The sequence below is a fragment of the Pinus tabuliformis genome, chromosome 1_2 (assembly GCF_031772625.1).
Source record: "Pinus tabuliformis cultivar Carrire ecotype Pingquan chromosome 1_2, CPIR1, whole genome shotgun sequence".
NCBI lineage: Eukaryota > Viridiplantae > Streptophyta > Pinopsida > Pinales > Pinaceae > Pinus > Pinus tabuliformis.
Genome location: NC_142298.1, coordinates 43,463,854 through 43,470,172, shown reverse-complemented (window position 1 = coordinate 43,470,172; position 6,319 = coordinate 43,463,854).

Genomic DNA, 6,319 nt, shown 5'->3' with positions numbered 1-6,319 from the left:
CTCAGAGAGGTATCAGGCAGGGATGCCCTCTCTCTCCCTTCCTGTATATCCTCATGGCCGACTCTCTCAGTAGAAAGCTAGCAGCTGAAAAAACCGCTGGCTCCCTCCCGGGGCTCAAACCTTCTAATGTAGCAACTTCTCTAAACCATGCCCTCTTCGCAGACGATTCTCTGCTCCTTGGAGGCGTTTCCACCAGAATAGCGAAAGCCTTCGACAATGTGCTGAAAAGTTACTGCAGGGTGACTGGTGCTCTTATCAACGAGAGAAAAATCGAAATCTATAGTTGGAACACTGAACAACAAGAGATCATCAATATTTTGAGGATCCTCAGGTTCAAAGGTCAAGCCAAATGGGACAGCTTCAGATATCTCGGTCTTCCCATTTCCTCAGGGGTGAACAAGAGGTCTCTATGGACTCATATAATCAGCGAAATCAAATCCAAAATCGCTGCCTGGGGAGGATACTGGTTAACAAAAGGCGGCAAATCCATTCTAATAAAATCGTAGCTGTCAGCTCTGCCCATTTATCAGACAGCGTTTCTCCTTGCCCCCAAACATGTCACAGATCAGATTGCTACCCTCCTCAGGAATTTCCTATGGCAAGGCGGGAAAGGAAACGATAAAAAGTTGCATTTAGTTAATTGGGACACGGTTAAGAGGCCAATCGATGAGGGCAGACTTCAAATTCGGGACCCCTCCCTTGTCAACAAATCGTTGGGTGGCAAACTGTTGTGGAAAATAATCAGCGATCCCTCCCATCCAATCAACATAATTTTACACTCAAAATACACAGATAAAGAAGTGCTAAGCAAAACGCAACTACAGTCTACAGCGTCTTGTTCGTAGGTATGGAGGCTCTGTTGTAAGAGCAACGAGTTCTTCAAAAATCACATGTACAAAATTCCCGGAAATGGCAAGTCCACACACTTATGGAAAGATCGAATTATGGGAAAAGAACTGTTGGCGGAAAGAGATGATATCGCTGAGCTCAGAAATTGGTTGGAACGAGCAAGAGTAAATAGAGTTTATGATCTGGCTAGCTGGGACAACCGTGGAGAATGGATAAGATGGGACTTCCATGGAGTCCCAGAGCACCTAAGAGACCAATTGATTCAGCTCGAGAACCTGCTCGAAGATGCCACCCCAATCAGCAGATTCAAAAAGGATAGATGGGGATGGGGAAAGTCTGGAGTATACACCTCAGTAGAGGGATACAGGACTCTTCAGGGACACAGGAACAGCCACCACACTCCCGCCTTCTGGAAGCAGGTTTGGGACCCGTTAGCTCTTCCAAAAATAAATTTTTTCTTTTGGACCTTGGTACACAACAAATTATTAACAGGGGACAATTTGACAAAAAGGAAGTTTGAAGGGCCTCATAGATGCACTCTTTGCAGATGTCATTTAGAAACTGCCCAGCACTTATTTCTAGACTGCGCCTTTGCCAAGGAGGTTTGGGGGCTTCTTCTCCATGAATTCCAGATCTCTCTCCCTCAGCAATCCGCTGTCTCGGATCTATTTGCGACATGGAGTGCCTGCTACCCCAAAAGCATCCCTCCCAAGTCCCTTTGGCGCAGGATTTGGATAGCGCTGCCAAAATTTGTATGCTGGCAACTGTGGTTAACTAGAAACCAGCAAGTATTCAAAGATGTGCAGCACTCCCCGTCTCAAGTTGCTGCAAAAGCTAAGGCCTTTCTATTGGAAGCGGCTCAGCAGCAATATTTCAAGGAAGACCCCCTGCTCAGGCCGGAAGAAAAGAGGTGGCTTTCCCTGGAACCGCATCCCCGAAAGTATAGAATCTCACCCCTGAAAGCAAACCCGGATTGGAGAAAAAGAGAGACTGAAGACATCTTTCAAAGCTGGTGGAGGGCACAAAATCTAACTACTATTTTCTTTGACGGAGCGTCCAAAGGGAATCCTGGAGCTGCAGGTGCTGGTGGGATCATCTACTTCACGGAAGGGCTTTCCACTGTTTCTTTCGCCTGGGGCCTTGGCGAGAAAACAAACAATCAAGCAGAGATTTTGGGGCTGCTTAAGGCCTGCCACATTGCCAGAGAGAAAAGAGCCAAAGACATTCAAGTTTTTGGAGACTCAGAAATTTTAATCAAAAAACTAATCAGTGAGGAATATTTCAACAATACTGGGCTCAACAAAATAATGGACAGACTGAAGATGGTCCTACAGAGTTTTGATTCATACAAATTTTATCATATTCTCAGAAATTCCAACAAGGAAGCAGATCGCATGGCGAACTTAGGCAGCACTCTCATGAAAGGGATCTTAAATGTAAATGTAGAAAGTCTTTATCATAATTTGTGAAACTTCCTCTTTTCAAAGGCAACATAAGTAGGATTACAGCCATGTATGCAGGGTTGCCAAGGCAAAGTCCCTCACTGTTTTTAACATATAAATAAAATTCACAACCGTTTTAGTTAAAAAAAAAAAAAAAAAAAAGTTTTACCAGCCATACAAAAGAACATGTAAGTTGGGCATAGGTTGGAGAAGAAGCTAATAAATTATCAACATGTTTGAAACCTCTTGACATTGACATTTGTGGCTTATGGTTGGAAAGCTTGGTTGATTTAAATATTGTAAAGATTTTTAATTTAAATTGTGTGGCAAAATATGTTAAGAAAATATTATATAAATTAATGTAGGATGTTTGTCTGATTCAAATTGTTTTGTAAAATATATTAATGCAAAAATAGTCTATGCTTTAAATTATTATGAAAAAAATTATTCTTGAAGTTTAAATAAATTAATCTGTTAAATTTTAGAGTAAATTTTATAGAAAGACTTGAGAGTGAAAATCGTTTTTAGAAGAAATAAATAACCTAAAATATATTCAAACTGAAACAATTTCTTAATAAAAATATTCCAATTCACATAATGAATTATTCATTTGAAAAAAAAATAAAATTTTTTATAAATTATTATTCTATTTCACATAATGAATTATTTATTTGAAAAAATATCTATATATTTATTTATTTTTATAAAATAAATACCCACTAATCATTCTCCTTAAATTTAAATTTCAATAATATTTTGAATTTTAATATTAAATTTAAATTTAAATTGCAATATTATTTTGAATTTTAATATTAATCATTTTTTTGAAATTTTATTTTGAATGTTTTTTCTTTACATATATAAAAACATTTTTTTTTTTTTTTTATATAAAATGAAATTTTGTTATTTAAAGGTGTTAGATGATAAGCAAAAGCATTTCTTATTTATATAAAATGGAAAAATGTCATTAAAAATATTGTCGATCTTTTGTATCTATATAGGATGTTTGAATCTTTTGTATATATATAGGATGTTTGTCTGATTCAAATTGTTTTGTAAAATATATTAATGCAAAAATAGTATAGGTTTTAAATTATTATAAAAATAATTATTTTTGAAGTTTAAATAAATTAATCTCTGAAATTTTAGAGTCAAATTTTATGGAAAGGCTTAAGAATGAAAATCGTTTTTAGAAGAAATAAATAACCTAGGATATATTCAAACTGAAACAATTTCCTAATAAAAATATTCCAATTCACAAAAAGAATTATTCATTTGAAAAAAATAAAAATAAAATTATAAATTATAAATTATTTTTTTAACTCACATAATGAATTACTTATTTGAAAACTATATCTATATTTATTTTTTTTATAAAATAAATAGTCACTAATAATTCTCCTAAAATTTTAATTTCAATAGTATTTTGAATTTTAATATTAAACTTAAATTTAAATTTCAATATTATTTTAAATTTTAATATTAACCAATAAAAAAGTTAGAAATTTTATTTTAAGTGTTTTTTCCTTACATATATAAAAACATTCTTTTTATTTTTATATAAAATGAAATTTTTATTATTTAAAGGTATATAATTTAGATGATAAGCAAAAGATTGCTTATTTTATATAAAATGGAAAAATATCATTTAAGATATTGTAGATCTTTTGTTAGGTATATGGAAATGTGTCTTTTTTAACTTTATATATATAATTTTTCATTTTATATTAAGGATTAAAATATATTTAATTTTTTTTTTTATAAAATTAAAAGAAAATATATTACTAAGAAATAAGAAATAATAATAATATGTTTTTATTAAAAAATATATATTATTTTGAGAAATAATTTGACTTAAACATATATATTTAAAAAAACATATATATATATGTAATTTTTTTTAATTAAATTGAAAAGTAAAAAAAAATATTTTTTTGAAGATAAATCCATACCATTGATTTATTAAATTTCAACTTATTTTTATCTTTATTAAAAATATTCCATAAGTACTCCTTAAAAATTAAATTCCTATTATCTATTTATTAGTTATTGATAATTATAATTAATAAAGATTTTAAAGTTCTATTGTGAAATAAACAAATTTGTTAACATAATGAATGAATGAAATTTTAACGTCCATGAGACTAAGTCTATGGGACCAGTAGCTTCCCTACTTTTTTCCTTTTGCAATTTAATCCTCTTATTATTAAAATTAATGATGAGTTGACCATACCTTCTAAACTCTATGGGACAAGTAGCTTCCCTACTTTTTGCCTTTTGCAATTCAATCCTCTTATTATTCAAATTAATGATGAGTTGACCATACCTTCTAACATCTCTCACTGAAAAGACAATGCCAAGGAACCCATGTTAATGTCACTGTATGTCCCATCACTAAAAAGGCAATGTCAAGGAACTTATGTTAACATACTCATGTAATTGTTTCTGATATATTGTTGTAACTGTCTCTGATGACTCTGAAAGCATCACATTTCAAAATGAAATGTTTTTTCAATTTCACTACCCAAGAAGTGCAAAAAGTACACATCCACACTTCCCAAACTTCTTTAGGTCTTTTCCACTGGTCTGTTTCGTGTCATAATTAATGCAAGTTAGTTCTTAATTGAGCAACAAGAATATTTGCTCTCCATGACATGCTAGCTCCAATGTACTTTTTTTTGTTGGAGATCACACGTGGGGTTGAATTCTTGAACATAGTACGTATTCTTTCTACCCAACTATTTTCCCCATATATGCTAATGAAACTTCTCCATAACATAACTCTTCAAATCCTTGTTATTTGTGGGACATGCATTGATGTAAATATTTCATTTTTGCATCCATTTGTTGTTTTGTCTCATCCATGATTTCTTTTTTTTCACCCATTCCTTCATTGAAGATAACTTGTCATCTACCTTCTCCCATTTGCTCAATTCTTTGAAGATACTCTATAAGACGCACCATAGCAATTTCTTCGATGGAAGTTGCTCATGTTTCACTCAACATTATCTCATAATAAACCGAACTTTTTATTTTAAACTTGGTCATGATCAAGCGTTTTTGGATTTTCATAAATTGCTTCCATTTTGACAAAGGAATGTTGCTAGCCCACAATTCAATATAATATTACAAGACAAACTAGGAGCCCAAAAAGCACATTAATTGTTTTCGAATCCCATAACTCTACATCTATTTTCAAGAGCATATAATGGTTCCACCCTCCTATAATTCTCTTCTTTCTACAATGCTCCCAATTAAGCTTGCTGTTGAAATCAATCCCAAGGTGCTTGTATTCATTTACTTCTTCAAGATTGTTGTCTTCAAAGAAGAACATATCTCCTTCTTTTTATTTGAGAAAATCATTAATTTGGTCTTGTTGGTATTGACTTGCATCCCCACTACTTTACAAAACTGATCAAGGGCCTATAGGTGCATTTGCAATCCCTGGGCCAATTTAGCAATCAATACAAGGTCATCAGCATATAAAAGAAGCTTTATCACAAACTCCCCCAACCAAACACCATCCCCACCTTGCAGATTTAGCCACTCTTTCAATTTATCAATATATAAACCAAAAAGAGTAGGGGATAAAGGGCAGCCTTGTTTGCTTGACTTCGATGTCACTTCTAAACCTTTCTTAAATGTCTGTTGAAGTTCTAATTTTGGCTTTCACCTCTTCAAAAAGCCTATGGAATTCTATAATGCAAAGGAATTTCAAGTGCTTCCATTCTACTCCACAACTTATCTCTAGGGATTGTGTCAAATGCCTTTCTGAAGTCAACCAAGCATCAAAATAATTCTTCTTTGCCCTCCCAAACCTTTTCAATAATGTGCATCAACTTGATACCATGATCTGTAAAATGCTTTGATCTAAAACCTGCTTGCCCTTTTGTCTTCTTTTCTTAATATGTAAAAATATATTAAAATTTAAAATAAAACTTAAAATTTTAATTCTTAATTCTTAATATGTAAAAATTAATATATTTCCCGTGTTGTTTCAACCCGGAAATACACTTTGATCTTCGTCG